A 19,598-nucleotide genomic window follows, 5' to 3' on the forward strand; every position below is an offset into this window, starting at 1 on the left:
GAAGGAAGGAAGGAAAACTATCAATGAAGTGTACAATAAAGGGGCACATCTAATTGGAAAATGAATATCTTTGGAGCAAATGAGAATATTAATGAAAACAGACCCAATTTTGTAACTGTTAATAACAAATAGTAGTGGAAAACTTGCTGGTTAATTGACTATAATAAATTTGGAACAATGAAGCTACGTATGTAGTACCTGAGTGAGAAATTCCTCTTATTTTTCTTATTTCCTAGATAAACTGAAGTGTAATAAAGTCCCTTGGTTTATATCCTAACTTTCTTAGGATGTAAAAGCCAAGAAGAGAGCCAAATGATATAAATATAGTAAAAAAAAAAAAAAAAAGCATTTATTACATACTTTTCTTTAAAATTTATTTTCAAAAGCGAAATGCTTACAATTTTTAAAATACTCAAAAGGAAAGTCTCATTGCTTAAATAGACTTATTTCCTCACAAATAATCTTTGACATACTTGTAATTAATACTATAATACATTTTTACATATTGTTATTTGTAAGTATCATCTTAAACTATTTCATTAAAGAGATACCATAGCTTGCCTAATAATTCTCCTTACTGGGTACTGAGACAGCTTCCCACTTTTTGCTATTCTTATCCTTTATACTTTGTTAGTATACTTTCATTGATTTTAACTTACTGACTAGGAGAAGCCAAACTAAGGCAACCAACTAAGTATACACGAGGATACTCTTTATGCTAATGTCTCATAGCAGCAATTCTTATACATACACACTCTCATCTGGAAGTGATATCATATTTCAGCTAATCTAAGATACTATCAATTATAACATACTCTTCTATTACACTCAAAAAATTACAGGACAGACATGAATTTCACAGTTGTCAAAATACAGGGCAAAAAAGTATTTCCTAGAAGTAATAATATATGGTATTAGACTAAATACAGTACAATAATATTTATACAGGAGGCCAGACTTGGCAACCTTCATTAGAATAAAGACTAAGAAATAGAAAAATAGACTTCTAAACTGCTAAAATGACAATCTACAGGTTTCAAGAAACCTTCATATTGTCTTACTGACACAACTTATGCACAATTAAATATTATTACATAATATTTTAGATCACTGCAGATTTAAAGCAGTAAAATACCAAAAATTAGAATTATCTTTAAGATCTAACAACAAAATGAAGTATTCGTTTATTTGAAATCCTACACTCTACCTCCAAACTCCAATGTATTTAGTAATAATGAAATTTCTTTTGTTAAAAAGTCTGCAAGACCAAGTTCACAGTATAAAACACTGTCCTTAGCAAATTTTCTTCTGAGAGGATCCTTAACCTTCATGGCCTTTGAGCGCTGCCAATGGCTTTTTTGGCTTTCTTTTCTAAGATCTTATTTATTTATTCATGAGAAACACAGAGAGAGAGAGAGAGGCAGAGACACAGGCAGAGGGAGAAGCAGCCTCCATGCAGGGAGCCTGACGTGGGACTCGATCCCGGGACTCCAGGATCATGCCCCTGGGCCAAGGCAGGTACTAAACTGCTGAGCCACCCAGGGATCCCCCTTTTCAGCTTTTGGATAGTTTGTCTCACATAAACTGCTGACAGAGTGACTATACCAATTTAAAAAATTGTTAGTAGTCATGTATGAGAATTTTCCCCTTCCAAAGTAATCAACCTAGAAATTTTGCTACTTAAAAAAACAAAAACAAAAACAAAAAACAAAAAAAAAAACCCTCTTGCTCAAAATACTTAGAATCTTCTCTTGAAAACTGCCTACAATTACCATATCACTTTTTTCAATGTTAATGAATGAGAAATTTTCTGGATTGCTTCGCAAAGCAAATATATCACAAACAGCCAAAGTGGCCAAATATAAGCAAAACACATATCTGAGAACAATGTACTTAGGAGAGTCAGCATCAACAGTGTTGCAGTAAAAATGCAATAAAAATTGCATTTGTATTTAATACATTTGCATTGCATTTAATACAAATTGTATTTGTATTAGAAAGTGATATTTATGTATTCAAATGTCCTGTCATTTAACTTCATGGATGGAATAGAAGAGATAGAAGGTTTACAAACTGTGCAGACACATTAGCCTAATGTTTAAAAGAAGTATCATAAACAGTTTCACCTTCAACTCAGGAATTCATAAAATCTCTGCAATGAAAATATGACCTAGAGAATAAAGAATGCACAGAAGTGGGGGAAAATGCTGCCTAATATAGGTGACAAAACACTTCACAACATGGATATAAAGGTATGACTTTAGTCAAAAGTTCATAGACATTTCCAATTCAGAGGGCAGCAAGTCTGCATTTCTTTTTTTTTTTTTTTTTTAAGATTTTATTTATTCATTCATGATAGTCACACACAGAGAGAGAGGCAGAGACACAGGCAGAGGGGCTCCATGCACTGGGAGCCCGACGTGGGATTCAATCCCGGGTCTCTAGGATCACGCCCTGGGCCAGAGGCAGGCGCCAAACCGCTGCGCCACCCAGGGATCCCAGCAAGTCTGCATTTCTAATGGTTTGTCTAGTATTCCATGATTAACTAACGACCAGGGTTTATTTAAGTAAAGTGGCTGTGGGGAGAAAAGGATTTAACCAGAGACAGAAATTTTCAACAGTATGGTTTGCTAAGGAATTAACTTCCAGTTCCTCCTGGGACATGCTCACAGTCTTCAATATTGTTCCTTTGTCATACTTGCTACTATAGTCATTAAAAATCTGTGAACAGAGTTGTTCATTGTCCATCTCCACCACCAGATTGTAAATGCCAGGGAAACAGGGACCATACCTGTTTCATTCATTGAGTACTCCAATTACATAGTAAAGCCCCCGACACATAGTAGGCAATTACTAAATATTGCTCAGTAACAATATTGGCAAAGGTTGTGTGGGAAATAAGCATGCTCAACCACTAAGTGAAAATTGATACAACCCCTTTCAGGTGCACTGATACACATTTTGGCCTAATGCCCAAAGGCCAAGATCTAAAAAAAACAATATAGCTGACACCAAAACTGAAACCAAATATCATCCCCATGGAATGACCATCCAATATAAAAACTTTTGTTATATAAAAGCTTTTAACCTGCTCAGCAGGTTATTCTCTGCCTTCGGCTCTGGTCATGACCCCAGAGTCCTGGGATTGAGCCCCACAGCCCCACATTGGGCTCCCTGCTGAGCAGGGAGCCTCCTTCTCCCTGTACCTATATCTCTTCCCCTGCTTGTGCTCTCACTTGTCTCTCTCTCAAATAAATAAAATTAAAAAAAAAAACAAAAACAACAACAAGGAAGGCACATGATGAGATGAGCACCAGGTATTATATGTTAGCAAATTGAATTTAAATATTAAAAACAAAAACAAAAACAAAAAATAAAAAAAGAAAGTTAGAAGTTGAAAATCTTGAAATTTTAATGGCTAAAGGCTACTAATGCTAGAACACCAACCAAATCATTCCACAAAGAATAGATAAAATCTCTATTGTTCTGCCTGGCACTACTACTTAAAATTCTATAAACATTTATTAGCTCAAAAAGGCTATATGACACATGCATAAATGGACAACTAACTTTTGACAAAAGTGCAAAGGCAATTCAGTGGAGAAAATTAGTTTTTTAATAAGTGGTAGTAGAACAAGTCTATATACAAATGCAGAAAAAAGGTACTTCAATCCATATGTTGTATCATATATAAAAATAAACTAAAAATGGATAGTAGACCTAAATGTAAACCTAAAACCATAAAACTTCCTTTGTGATCTTGGATTAGATATAATATTGAAAACATAATCCATAAAAGAACAAATTGATAAATTGTACTTTATTAAAATTAAAAACTTTGGTCTTCAAAATATCATTAGAACAAAAAGCCAAGGGATGCCTGGGTGGCTCAGCGGTTGAGCATCCACCTTTGGCTCAGGCCATGATCCCGGTGTCCTGGGATCGAGTCCCACATCGGGCTCCCTGTGAGGAGCCTGCTTCTCCCTCTGCCTATTTCTCTACCTCTCTCTGTGTCTCTCATGAATAAATAAATAAAAAACCAAAACAAGAAGCCAAGTTCCAGACTGGACAAAAATATTTGCAAAGCATAAATGTATTAAAGGACATATCTGGAATATATTTTAAAACTCCCAAAACTGGATTAAAAAAATTAAAATGATGTGCAAGAGATTTGAACATATACCTCACCAAGAAAATATATGGATGGGGGATGCCTGGGTTGCTGAGCAGTTGAACGTCTGCCTTTGGCCCAGGTCATGATTCTGGAGTGCCAGGATCGAGTCCCACATCAGGTTCCCTGAGGGAGCCCGCTTCTCCCTCTGCCTGTGTCTCTCTCTCTCTCATGAATAAGTAAAATCTTTATTTTTTATTTTTTTTAGAGATTTTATTTATTTATTTATCCCAAATAAAATCTTTTTTTAAAAAAAGGAAAATATATGGATAGTAAATAACTACATGAAAGATGCTTAACATCATTAGAAAGATGCAAATTAAAACCAAAATAAAATGCTACTCCACACATAAAAGAAGGGCTAAACTTAAAAAGACTGACAGGAAATATTAATAAGGATATAGAATCAGAACTATCATATACTGGTGGTAGGAATGTAAAATGGTATAACCACATTGGAAAACAATTTGGCAGTTTCTTAAAAAGTTAACACATACTACACATGATCCAGCTGTTCTACTCCTTGGTATTTACGTGTTAAGAAATGAAAGCTTATAGGAGCGCCTGGGTGGTTCAGTTGGTAGAGCAGGAGGCTCCTGATCTAAGGGTTTTAAGTTTGAGCCCCATATTGGGTGTAGAGATTACTTCAAAATAATAAGATCTTTTTAAAAAACACTTTAAAATAAAAACTTAAAAAAAAAAGGAAAGAAAGCTCATATCCAAAGACTTCTATATGGATGTTCATAGCAGCTTTATTCCTAACAGCCAAAGTGGAAAGACAATCCTAGTATCTATCAACAGATGAATGGACAAATTGTGGTATAGTCATACAATGGAATAACAGCAATGAAAAAAATGAAACATTGAAATGCTTAACAATCTGGAAGAACCCCAAAATAATTATGCTAAGTAAAAGGCAGATGGAAAAAAAATGGTTCTATTTAGGTAAAATTCTAGAAAATGCAAACTAACCTGTAATGTCAGAAAAAAGAGGCGTGGTTGCTTGGAAATGGGTAGTGGGGAAGCATGGAAGATAGGGATTACAAGGAAGCGGGAGGAGACACCTTTTGGAGTGATGACATTTCACTATAATGATTGCAGTGATGGTTTCACAGGTATGTGTGCATACATCAAAACATCAAACTGTACACTTTATGTGCAAGTATGTCAATTATAAACTATAAAACTTTTTTTAAAAAGCACAAAGTATTAGCAATATGACTACGGTAAGGTATAAAGTTTATATACTACACATCACACATTCATTTTTGTTTTTACTTATCAACTAACAGTTATAAAAGACTACGTGGGTTATGACACTCATAAGAGAATCTTAACCCCAGGAGCATCACAGGGGGAATTTTTTTTAAGGTTTTATTTTATTTTTTAAGATTTTATTTATTTATTCATAGACAGAGAGAGAGGCAGAGACACAGGCAGAGGAAGAAGCAGGCTCCATGCAGGGAGCCCGATGTGGGACTCGATCCCGGGTCTCCAGGATCACACCCCAGGATGCAGGCGGCGCCAAACCGCTGGGCCACCAGGGCTGCCCCACAGGGGGAATTGCTGAAAACAGCCAAACAGGCTTTTGTCTGTTTGTTTAGAATAAGTTTATGTGGCGGCTCTTGATAAGACTGTTCTGAGCACACTTCAAAACTGTCAGTTCAGCAAGTCCTGGGAACCTTTAACAGCTCAGGAGTACAGAAGTCAGATATGTCTTTTTTTTTTTTTTTTAAGATTTATTTATTTATTCATGAGAGACACACAGAGAGAGGCAGAGACCTAGGCAGAGGGAGAAGCAGGCTCCTCGCAAGGAGCCCGATGTGGGACTTGATCCCGGATTCTGGGATCACGCCCTGAGCCAAAGGCAGACGATTAAGCCACTCAGGCGTCCCAGATACATTTTTAAAGTTCTTCCCCGTCTATGCTTTCAGAACAGGACTTAATGGCAATATCTTGGATGAGGATTTGGGAAATCTTAACTCTATCTTGAATGAATTTTTGAAATATGAGGTATAGAAATGTTTGTCTTCAAGGTGCAGGGTAAGCTCTAATATCTTGGATATCAAAGTTGCTATGGTTCAATGACTCATTTGGAAGATAAAGGTTGAGGGAGAGTTATTGTCTATTGTTTTATACTGCTCTAATTTGGAAGTAGAAATAGTTCACAATAAAGAACTGATAGACTGTTGATCTGTTTCTTTATAGGTATTTCCCCCACCCTCGTTATCCAACAGCATCTTTGGGTGAGGATGAGATCATATTTAAAACACACACACACCCCACTGAACAACAGCAAGTACTATATAAATCTGCATTCAAGCACTGTAGGTACATCAAACTGAGACCTGAGCAGGTTCTGTATTTTAAGTGTCTGCTTTGGACCACATTAAAGAATTTGGTGTTGGGACACCTGGGTGGCTCAGTGGTTGAGCGCCTGTCTTTGGCTCAGGTCATGATCCTTGAGTCCCGGGATTGAGTCCCACATTGGGCTCCCTGCATGGAGCCTGCTTCTCCCTCTGCCTGCGTCTCTGCTCTCTCTCTCTGTCTCTCATAAATAAATAAGTAAAAACTTAAAATCTGGTGTCAGCCAGCCTGCTTTTTGATTTAATGATATTTTCGTTTCTTAAAACAAATGAGACAGAAGACTCTGAGCAGAAGTATATTTAAAACAATTTGTGGGTGATGTAACTCAGCTGAATAACCTCCCCCCCATTGCCTAATTCTGCATTACCTAAGACTAGGACTTACAGATTACTAAAAACCCATTTCTCATAAGAACATATGTACTTATTCGTACATTTTAGCTATCACTCTCAATGGTCTTATTAACTGGCATTCTGATTCCCTATTTGAAAGCGCTTACATAATTGTTATGGTACATAAAATTGGCAACTTTCATAATTACTAACAATCATAGCATTTTACTTTTTAAATAATACAGGGGATCCCTGGGTGGCGCAGCGGTTTGGCGCCTGCCTTTGGCCCAGGGCGCGATCCTGGAGACCCGGGATCGAATCCCACGTCGGGCTCCCGGTGCATGGAGCCTGCTTCTCCCTCTGCCTGTGTCTCTGCCTCTCTCTCTCTCTCTGTATGACTATCAAAAATAAATAATAATAATAAAAAAAAAGACTGACGGAACGGAAAAAGAAATTATAGAGGGGATTTCTGAAGGAGATTTAAAAAAAATAATAATAATAATACACATTGGCAATTTCAGCATTTTGTTCCTTCAATTGTACACATTAAAACTTCAATTTATATGTAGCATTTCAATGCATAAATCACATAAGCAGCACTTCAAATGATATCCAGAACACTTACCATTATTTGAAAGTAACAAGAAGTACAAATGTCATACTTTGTTCTTATACTGACACTGCTACACTGATTAGATATAATGGATAGCCTATGCTATCACAAGATGGTAGATCACTCATAATTCAGGGATGCTAGAAATGTTCAAGGCATTTAGCTATTCGGCGTCCCAAAGACTCAAGCTAAATGATTTGGCAGATTTCAGGACAATACTGAGGATAAATCTGAACTTCTGTGCATTGCTAATTTGGAGAGTAATTTGACCATACCCACCAAATTTCAAAATGTACATATCCTTTGACCCAATTCTTGCATTTCTAGGAATTTCCTTTATGTATACAAAATGTCCTGTTATCAGAGGCACTGGGGTGGCTCAGTTGGTAAAGCAGCTACCTTTGGATCAGGTCTTGATCCAGGATCCTGGGATGGAGTCCTGCACTGGGCTCCCTGCTCAACAAGGAGCCTGCTTCTGCTCCTCCCTCCACTCATGCATGCGTGCTCTGTCTTAAATAATAAAATCCTTTTAAAAAAATATTTTACTAAAAAAAAAAGTCCTATTATCAAAATATTATAGCCCATTTCTTATACCATAGTTTGGAAATGAACATTACTATAGAGACTAGCTAAATAACTTGTGGTAGTATAAGAGGCTGTAATATGTAATACTCAGCAGTATTAAGACAGATTCTCTGGAAAGATATGTCCTGGATTCAAATCCTGAGTCCTGGGCAGCTTGGTTGGCTCGACAGTTTAGCGCCGCCTTCAGCTCAGGGACTGACCCTGGAGACCCGGGATCGAGTCCCACGTTGGGCTTCCTGCGTGGAGCCTGCTTCTCCCTCTACCTGTGTCTTTGCCCCTCTCTCTCTGTCTCTTATGAATAAATAAATAAATAAATTTTTTTTAAAAAAAAAATCCTGAGTCCTATTACTTATGAGCCATGTGACATTGTTGGGCATTTAACCACTCCACGCCTAAACTGCTTCGTTTGTTAAATGGGGATTAATATAGCACCTTATATCCCATAAGGTTGCTGTGAGGCTTCTATGAATGAATACAAGTAAAACATTAAGAAAAGTGCCTAGATCAGTAATAAACTCTAATAAATGTTACATACAATGATAATGACACTGTTATTTAATTTTTTTTTTTTTTTTTTTTTATTTATGATAGTCACAGAGAGAGAGAGAGAGGCAGAGACACAGGCGGAGGGAGAAGCAGGCTCCATGCACCGGGAGCCTGATGTGGGATTCGATCCCGGGTCTCCAGGATCGCGCCCTGGGCCAAAGGCAGGCGCCAAACCACTGCGCCACCAGGGATCCCATGACACTGTTATTTAAAAGAATGCTGTAGCTTTAACTGCACAAATGTGGAAAGATCTCAAAAATAACATTGCTAAGTAAAAATGTAATGTCCAGAATAATATGAAAAGGTACTACCTTTATGGGGAAAAAAAAAAGGATTGGGGAGGAGAAAACACACACATATAAGCACAAAATTTTTTGCTGCATTTGTACATTATTCATTCAATTTGATTAAAAATATTACTGAATGATTCAATGAGTGCTAAAACAATTAAGCCAATAAAAACTACTATCTATACCTAACTGAACAAAGAGTATAGTAACTATATAATAATGGCAAATACTTATACAGATCTTACTCTGTGCCAATAGTATTCTAATCACTTCCCTTACATAATTCATTTAATCCTCACAACATTTAATGATGTAAATACTCTTATTATCTTTATTTTAAAGCTGAGAAAATTGCAGAAAGATAAAAGTAACTTCCCCCAAAGTCACACTGCTAGGAAGTAGCAGAGCCAGCATGTGACCGACCCCTTTTGTCTCCAGTACTTATGTCTTTAACCTCCTTGCTATGTTGCCTTTCAATATACTTGACAATTACTTTTTTATTTACATATATTCCAATTCTTTTCAAAAAGAAATTTGTATACTTTGCAATAAAGAACATATATATTTATATATGTATATACCGTAAGTTAATAATATTGGTAACAAAAGAAAACAAAAAGCATTGAGGTGAGAAATATAGATGCTTTAAACATGCAACAAGTTAAACTCTAAAGCATCTGTCATTTTCTTTGTCTTTTTTTTAATATTTTCTTTATTTGAGAGAGAGAGGGACAGGAGAGAGGGGGAGGGAGGGGGTGGGGGGGAGAAATAGAGAGAGAAAGAAAGAAAGAGAGAGACCAGCAGGGCGAGGGGCAGAGAGAGAGAAGCAGACTCCTCACTGAACAGGGAGCCTGACATGGGACTCGATCTCCGGACTCCAGGACCATGACCTGAGGTGTCAGCATATGCTCAACCAACTGAGCCACCCAGACGCCCCAAATCTGCCATTTTCTATCACAGCCTCGAACGATGTATTAATTTCAGCCTCTTAAAAAGGACTGAAATAAAGTAGTAAATAATTGTCAATACTTTTAATTTTGCCTCTTTAAAGACAGTATTATTTGAGGGGCAGTTGGCTGGCTCAGTGGGTAGAGCGTACGACTCTTGATCTCGGGGTTGTGAGTTCAAGCCCCATGTTGCCCTTAGAGCTTACTTAAAAAAAAAAAAAGATAGTCTTACTTGAAGCTTTCCTAAGCAGAGTTGCTCATGTAACTAGTTTTTTTTTTTTTTTAATTAACTAAACTGAAATGTGGACTTTTCCTTATTCTGTCATATGATTAAGTCAGGTGATACACCCCATATTCGTGCAATATGCTCTGTATCTCCCAGGCATAAAGGATTTCTGGAAAACCTAACATCCACACCAAATCTGATCTGGTAATGTCTATCATTTCCCTGCACATTTTTTAAAAGATGTATTTATTTATTTTGACAGAGAGAGCACAAGCAGAGGGAGCAGCAGGCAGAGAGAGAGAGAAGCAGGGAGCTTGATGTGGGCCTCTACCATGACCTGAGCCAAGGCAGCTGCTTAACCAACTGAGCCACTCAGGCACCCCTCCCTGAACATTTTTAATGACAATTTCTTATTAGATACACAATGGTTATCATATACACACAATTAAGGGGAACTTACGGCATTATCAGGGTAATTTAAACACTTACCCCTCAGACATCAAAGTAAGTAAGTCAAAAATATATTTCAGATAATTGCCATTTCTGGTATTTCAGGCAGTATTTTCCCCTCATTAATTCCTTCTTTGCCCTGTCAGAATGTTTTTAAAAATGTCAACGGTTTTGTTTTTTGTAATTACAGAAACATTACATGTTCACTGTAAAAATAAAAACATGTAATATTAAAAAGTGTAAGGAAGAAAGTAAAAATCACCTGAAATGTCCATCCAACCACTGAAATGGCCACTAAACATTTTGGTGACTATCCTTTCCTGCAATTCATCTAATATAGACATGGGTAAACAGGTAGTTTTACATGCAATGCTACTGTAGATATTCTTTTTTTCTTCCCTCCTTTTTTTTTTTTTTTTTAATTTTTATTTTATTTTATTTATTTATGATAGGCACACAGTGTGAGAGAGAGAGGCAGAGACATAGGCAGAGGGAGAAGCAGGCTCCATGCATGGGGAGCCCGACGTGGGATTTGATCCCGGATCTCCAGGATCGCGCCCTGGGCCAAAGGCAGGCGCCAAACCGCTGCGCCACCCAGGGATCCCTCCCTCCTTTTTTCTTTTGCTTATTTCTTCCAGCCGTTAACAGCTGTTTAAGCATATACAAAACTCAAAGTATTTTTTTTCAGCCATTTTACAAAAATGGGATCTCATTACATACATTTCTTTAACTTTGGCTTTGTCACTTAAGATACATGATTGAGGGGTGCCTGGTGGCTCAGTCAGTTAAGCGTCTGCCTTCAGCTCAGTTCACGATCCCACAGTCTTGAGATCAAGCCCCGCATCGGGCTCTGTGCCTGCTTCTCCTCCTCACTCTGCCTGCCACTCACCCGGCTTGTACTCGCTCTGTGTCAAATAAATAAATATGAATCTTAAAAAAAATATTTACACGATGGAGATCCTTTCAACTCATCAGTATAGATTTAAGTCCTATTTTTTAATAACTTCAAAAATATTCAAGATATGCTTGTGCCATGATTTATACAATACTCCTATTGATAGGTATTCCCTTTGTTCCCAGGTTTTTGCTACTATAAAACATTGCTGCAAAAATATTCACATAAATGCTTGCATATCTTTATTTCTTTTTTAAAAAAAAGTGTATTTATTTGAGAGAGAGAGAGAAAAATGTGTGCTTGCACACACACATGAATTGGGAGAGGGGGAGAGAGAGAAGCAGACTCCCCACTGAGCAGGGAGCCCAATGCGGGACTCAATGCCAGGTGCCTGGGACTGTGACCTGAGCCAAAGGCAGATGTTTAACCCAGTGAGCCACCCAGGTTCCTCCAGTTTGTGTTTATTTCTAAGAAAAAGATTCCACAGAGTGAGACTGCTGGATGGAAGAATGTATATTTCCAATTTTAACAGATACTGTCTGATTGTTTTCTAAAAAAACCGTAACAGTTCACATCTCCATGAGCATCCTATGAGAAAATCCTATACCACAGATCCCTACTAGCAGTAAGGTTTACCACTTAATTTTTGTTAGTCAGAAAAGAATACTTCATTGTTAGCATATTGATTACTAAAGAGGCTCTATGTCTTTTTTTACATTCATTCAATGTTTGGATTTCTCTTCTATGAAGCTCTGGTCATATGTTTATCCATGTTTCTACTATATGAACTTTTACTTATTATTAACATAATAATTCTTATAAATGGTAACTCTTTAGCTGTTATACATATTTCAAACACTTTTTTCCCCAATCTGTATTATTTTGTCCTTTATCTTTGCCATTGAAAACTACCACATCTAGGGGGCACCTGGTTGGCTAAGTCATGATCCCAGAGTCCTGGGATAGAGGCCAGCACGGAGCTCCCTGCTCTGCAGGGAGCCTACTGCTCCCTCTTCCTCTGCCAAGCTGCTCCCCCTGCTTGTTTTGTTCTTTCTCTCTTTCTCTCTCTGTCAAAATAAATTTTTTTTTTTTTTATTTATGTTAGTCACAGATAGAGAGAGAGAGAGAGGCAGAGACACAGGCAGAGGGGGAAGCAGGCTCCATGCAGGGAGCCCGACGTGGGATTCGATCCCGAGGCTCCAGGATCGCGCCCTGGGCCAAAGGCAGGCGCCAAACCGCTGCGCCACCCAGGGATCCCCTCTCTGTCAAAATAAATAAAATATTTTTTAAAAAGTCAAAAAAAATTACTGTGCTCATATAAGCCTAAAAATATATCTGCACTGATAAAAAAAATTGAATAATTTGTTATCTGACACATTTACAATTAAGATATTCAATATTCAGATAATTAAGAAATCATTATTTAAATATCTTAATACTCCATATCAAATTGAAAAAAATTCTGCTGCCCAAAGCAGACTATTGATTATAAAAATTCAAATATACAAAAGGTAGAGTAATAAATTCTAAATCTTTAATCTCCTAATCTAGATATAATCATTTATTTTGATGCATTTCCTTCCAACTTTTCATATACATATATATAAAATCACTACTACACAGTATTTTTATCATGCTCTTTCTTCAGTTTTATAAATATTTTCAAAATTAGTCTTCTCCATTTTACTTTTAAACACTCCTTTTTAAAAATTTAAACAAATATTACTAAAACAAAACATGAAATCTGGCATTTTTCATGCTCAAACACATTTGGAACTCTTCTGCATCAGACCTGGCACTATCCATTTTATTTTCAATGAAATATGCTTATTTTTCAGAAAAGAAACAAAACGTTATATGTTGTAGGTATAATTTTTTAAAAAGGTTTATCACCAAAAGAACAATAGTTTTTACAATCGATAGCATTAGTATTCAAAACTTAAAATGTTTTGACACCAAAAAAATAGCACTGGTTAAATCTGAAAATACCTATGAATATCAATTTTTAAAAACGGCCTAACTGTGGTTGTAGAATTTATTAAACAGAACTAACTACTAACTACAAACAAACATAAAGGAGAGTTTTAAATAAATTAGTCATGGTTATTTTTACTCACAGCAAATAATTTTTAAAATGGCTTTGAGGGACACCTGGGTAGCTCAGTGGTTGAGCCTCTGCCTTTGGCTCCGGTCATGATCCCAGGGTCCTGAGATTGAATCCTACATCAGGCTCCCCACAGGGAGTCTGTTTCTCCCTCTGCTTATGTCTCTGCCTCTCTCTGTGTGTATCTCATGAATAAATAAATAAATAAAATCTTAAAAAAAAAATGGCTTTGATAGTTTCAAGTAAAATGAAGAATCTATACCATGAAAATATACATCCATTCCAGTTGTTTTTGTAAATACACAAAAAATATGTGTATATATGTATTCACTATATATAGAATATGTATACACTATAAAAAGAACATACTTATACAAACCAGAGTCACTTTTGTTTCACAATAGGAAAAAACTAATTGTAAAACTTTTAAAATCTCTACAGAAGGAAATTAAATGGAAAACAATGACCAGTTTATTTTACCAAAATACAGAAGTTGAATTAAATTCAATAATCTCTGAATAAAATCTTCCCTTAGAACAAATGAGTAATGATTTTTTCAGGATTAAAGTGAAACATAAACTCATGATAACTGTATTTCAATTATTGTTTAATTTACTGGTATTTTCCGATATAAAACCACTAATCTTTGTGAATCATCAATTTACAATTTTTTTTTACTCCAGTTCATCTCCCCATTTTATTCTCTACATTCCCCTTTATATGAGGACAAAAATGAGATATAAAGACATGTAAAATAAAAGGCAAAATTTGTAAACATAAGCATAAACAAGTCTCTGTTCTACGGAGCTGTATAATTTTAATATATTTCTATAACCTAATGTAGGAATAAAAATTTAGAAATGGAAGAACTACCTCCTTAAGTTGATTCCACATATTAATAATCATAAACTTTGGAAAGTCTATAAAAAATATTAAGTCACTGGGACACCTGGTGGCTCAGCGGTTGAGCATCTGCCTTTGGCCCAGGGCGTGTTCCTTGGGTTCTGGGATCGAGTCCCACATCAGGCTCCTTGCACGAAGCCTGCTTCTCCCTCTGCCTATGTCTCTGCCTCTCTCTCTGTGTCTCTCATGAATAAATAAAATCTTTAAAAAAAAAATTATGCCACTGCAGTTGCCAAAATAAGACTTATGTTGAGATTTCTAGCTTATATTGATAAATCTGTTTTAGAATCTTTGCCAAAAGTATATTTTTCTGACTCCTCTATTTCTTGGTAATAGCCTCATTTCAAATTCTACTCATTTCTCCATACCCCATACCTGTTCCTCAATTATTTATTTATTTATTTATTTATTTATTTATTTATTTATTTATTTATTTATTTATGATAGTCACAGAGAGAGAGAGAGAGAGAGAGAGAGAGATTGAGAGGCAGAGGGAGAAGCAGGCTCCATGCACCGGGAGCCCGACGTGGGACTCTATCCGATCGCACCGTGGGCCAAAGGCAGGCACTAAACCACTGCGCCACCCAGGGATCCCATGTTCCTCAATTTTATAGGCTGCCTCAAGTCTCCTTTAAAAATTCAGTATATAGGGCTGCCCGGGTGGCTCAGTGGTTTAGCGCCGCCTTCAGCCCAGGGCGTGATCCTGGAGACCCGTGATAGAGTCCCACTTCGGGTTCCCTGCATGGAGCCTGCTTCTCCCTCTGCCTGTGTCTCTGCCTCTCTCTCTCTTTCTCTCTGTTGCTCATGAATAAATAATAAAATATAAAAAAATTCCATATATAAAACCAACTAGATATGAATAAAGTTAACAAAAATTTACAAAGTATATACTAGGTCCCCCGCCCCCTGCATTCATGATCTAATTTAATAGCACCTATGGGATAACATTGACTATGAGAAAACTTAAGCTTACATTAACTGTCCAAGGTCACACAGCCTAAATAAGTGGTAGGGCCAGAACCTAAACCTCAGGACTATATGACTGGGAAATCTATTCTAATAGAGTCTATACTATATTGCTTTACATGAATACCACTTAGTTTTTAAAATACTTTTACACAGATTACCTGGGGTTTATTTCACTTGAACTCACAATACTGTTGAGAGGAAGATTCCCAAGTATTAAATCCTAAGCCTCTACTCCCAACTTTACTTTAAAAAAGAATATAACTAATGTGGCAAGGCTGAATGATCATCCTCTGATTTTCATTCTACTGCTCTATCAACTGTAGCCTATACACAACCATATTAATGACAACTCTTCTTCTCGTCCCTTCCATTTATGATAACCATACCTATTAGTAAACATATATGCTGTGAAAATAAGCTGGTCACTGTATTAATAAAGTCTAGATGTTTATGTCTATTCTTTTGACCATGATTTGGATGGATATTATTACCAATTTATATTTGAAAACTAATACCTAGTATACAACCTTAGAAGGAGCTATGATTTGTAAAAAGTTTATAACTAGTTTGATCTTCCTAATTGTCAAACATTCATTCAAAAAAATTACTTCAGCACCCTGGTTCTAAAGACATAGCAGTAGAGGCACAATTCTTGAACTCCTAGGAGCTTTATGGTTTACCGAGGAACAGCCAGCCAACAGTAATCATACAATCTGCTAGAAGTAAAAATAGGAAAATAGAAAATAATGTGTGTGCTAGAGGACTGAGTGGCTAGTTCTGCCAATAGGGGGACAAAGCATTCTTGGTGGTGGTGATAATCTATAAAGGCAGAGAAATGTTAAGAAAGATGTCAGAGTAAGCCCACAAGAGGTGTCAAGGACCTTAACACAAAAACTCTTGTGGGTCATTTGCTGTTGGGACTACAATACAATTCCCTAATGAATGTTAAGGTTTCTCCGTGTAATACTCATAAACTGATAAAAAGCTAGCTTCAGGGACGCCTGTGGGGCTCAGTCCGTCAAGCCTCAGTTTAGGCTCAGATCATGATCTTAGTGTTGTGGGATTGAGCTCCCCTACTCCTCTGGCTCTGTGCTCAGCATGGAGTCTGCTTATCCCTCTTCCTCTGCACCTCCCTTACCTCTCTCTATCTCTAAAACAAACAAATAAATAAAATCTAAAAAAAAAAAAAAAAAAAAAAGAAAGAAAAGCTAGCTTCAGAAATGGCTTCCTAGCTTCAAATCACTTGTTTGTGTATAAATTATGCTAAATAACATTAAAGCTCTTTTTCACATTCAACTTTAGTAGCAATTTAGTCACCAATTCCTGCTGCTAATTTCATTAGTGGTATAAGCTACTCTTTCAGAGTTTCCTAAAATTGGGGAAATTGTGAAGTAAAACTGCAGACTCATTCACAACCTCTTTCATACTGACATTTTCCCCTCTAGTACTCAATGCTCTTTAGCTGGTTTTCTCTTTCCTACTGTGGTCTCACCCAGACAGGACTGGTTTGGACTTCCAGGGCTCTTAAAAAAAAAATGTGTCGTCTTTGGTGGAATGTCACCTGGCCAATGAAGGAACACTGCTTATGTTTTTCTCCCTAGAAATTGTATAACTTCACTCTGGAGCAAATTAACGGATGAAACTATGTTTATACTGGTAGTAGGCATAACTACATAAGCATACCAATAAATTAGGACAATATCAGAAAATGCTAAAACTGTAAATCCAGGATACTGGTCTTGTTTATTACTTAGGGGAAGCAAGAAGCATTTTTTAAGTTGTTTTCTAGCAAGGAGCATCAATAGCTCAGTTTTTCTATTTTGAACTTACTATAAAAATATCTTGTTAAATTAATATTACACGAGAAACTTAACTTTTTGTTCCCCTTAACAAAATCAGTTTATTGTAGAGAATTTGGATGATACAGAAAAACAAAAATAAGTCATATCCACTACTCAAAGATAAAGATTCCATTTTCCTCACTTTTCAGCCAGCTTTCTAATGGATATTCCTATTACATCAGCTAGAAAGCTACAAGGTTTAATAGAGAATCTATGACTTTCCAGATTTTTAAAAAGTGTAATTTAAATTTTAAAAATCAAATTTGTAATTTCTGTAAGGCATTTCAATTTAAAAGAACCAGGGGACTTTCTGAGTTTGCAGTATAAATAAACGAGTTTAACCCCAAAACTGAAAAACACTCTTCCCTTAAAGCACATTGTTTGGGGTCAAAACATTGGTTACAACATTACACATGAAATGGGAGTACACTGGGCTGGGCAAAAACCTAAGCAAAATAGTGTTCACAACACACTATTCATCTAAATCTGAAGAAATCAGATAGGGAAACCTAAGGAGGATGTGCTAGTTACTATAAATTTACCACCGGTCAGGGACTTGATTGCGAAGGGCAATTAAGCAGGATTTTAGGTAGACACGACAATAGAGAATGTCAAAGGCTGAAAATATGAAGTAAGCGATATCTCGACTTAGCCTTCTTACCTCTAAATTTAAGGTAAATTACACTTGATTTCATTATATTTCCTGCTCAATCGGTTTCTTAAGAATTAGTTCCCTGTCGGGGAAACCCAGTCACTTTTCCATAAGCTAGTCTGGGTCTCCTGCAGAGCATGAAACCGCAACACCATCATCTTTCAACGCCTCCCCATTCAATGGAGACTGTCGCATTACCCACACCTCCCGTTTTGAAGCTAGTGTATCTTTATTATTTCAACTGTTTTCTCCCTTCCTGTAGCGTAAAATCAGACAACAGAAAGGTAAAACGGCTGCTTCTACTCTTTCAGGCCCAACCAAAGTATATGAACATCTACAGAACGCCTCACACAGGGATGCCAGATTGAAAACTCAGAATTACGGAGAAAGCACATTCGGAGCAAGCTTTTAACAGTGACTCCGCAGTGAGGGCCCCATCAGTGAGAGTCTCTCCCAAGCCTGTCTCACCGGAGACGCCTCTGCCTCCAGGGTGTTTCCTACCTCCCAGCTTCCCAGCCCAAGGCTGAAGATAAAGACGGAGCAGGGCCTCTGCAAAAAAAAAAAAAAAAAAAAAAAAAAAAAAAAGAAAAAAAAAAGAAAGAAAGAAAGAAAAAGAAAAAAGGGCGGGGGGGGGGGTGGCTTTGGGCAATAGGACCTGGAGACTACCGCGGACCCCGAGAAATGGCTGAACCAAACCCACTACCCGAAGCCCCAACGACTCCGAATAGGCAACCATAGTGGCCGCAGTCGCCCCCAACCCTGGGAAAGGTGGACAGCTCACCCCTAAGTGGCGGGGGCGACCACAGTGGGGGCAGCGAGGGTCAGAAGAACTGGAGAAAAGAGGTCCTAGCCAGTGCAGGATGACAGCAGGGAGGAAGCCCCGGACAACGGAGGCCGCCGTTCACACTTTCCCTTCTCTTCCTCTTCCCACCCCTTCTCCTATTCCCACCAGTCGCCGGTTACCGGTTACCGGTCACCGCTCACCGCTCACCTGCCGGAGCGCGAGGTGCACAAACAGTACCGACCACGGACCAGAGGCTCTGTCACTGCGGGAGGGGAAGTCTTCAGCTGCAGCGGGAGGCGGGCCTAGGCACTCACGTGACCTCGAGCTCCGCCCAGCCGCCCCCGGGGCGAGCGTGCCGCATCCTCCGCGCAGGTCTTTTTGCGAGTCCTTCAAACATTCATCTCCTTGCAACGAGGTCAGAGGAAGAAAAGCAAAAAACAAAACCAGAAAACTTTCACAAAGATTGTGTCGTAAAGTGCAATACAGAAGGCGTGCGTGAGCGAAACGGGTTAAAGTGCATTTCCAAGGAAGTGACGTTCCGGCTGGGATCCAGGGACCGGAAGTGGCGAAGGCGTTCTGTCGCCGGTAAAATCCCAGGCTTCAGCCCAGGCAATCACGTGACCCCAAAACTTGGATCGTGCTGGACCGCAGCCAAGTTATCCGGCCGGTTGCTCGTTACGTTGGTCTTAAAAAAAAAAAAAGTCTCATTTGTTTGAGTCTTCCACAGATATCTTTACATTTAGAAAAACCACCTTTATAAAACCGTATTAGGAGGCAGGAGCGTTTGAAGGTCATTCTGGAAATTACCAACTGGAAAAACAGGACAGGGCCGGGGCAGGTTGCTCTTGCTAACACGGGAGAAGAGAGGGAGGGGTGGAAAAATCCGGATTTTACCGCCGGGGCCTACCGGGCAAGCCCCACGA

At 37.8% G+C, this 19,598-nt stretch overlaps 1 protein-coding gene across 1 annotated transcript in view; it reads right to left on the bottom strand.

The window, feature by feature from the left end:
* The window catches only part of ATP6V1A (ATPase H+ transporting V1 subunit A), a 64,819-nt gene extending 45,506 nt beyond the window's left edge, over nt 1-19,313 (bottom strand). The window contains exon 1 of the mRNA XM_041744205.1: nt 18,883-19,313. The gene's annotated coding sequence lies outside the window, so the exon portion shown is untranslated. The remainder of the gene's footprint in view (nt 1-18,882) is intronic.
* Nucleotides 19,314-19,598: the final 285 nt, after the last annotated feature.

This window comes from Vulpes lagopus, chromosome 1 (genome assembly GCF_018345385.1).
Source record: "Vulpes lagopus strain Blue_001 chromosome 1, ASM1834538v1, whole genome shotgun sequence".
Lineage (NCBI taxonomy): Eukaryota > Metazoa > Chordata > Mammalia > Carnivora > Canidae > Vulpes > Vulpes lagopus.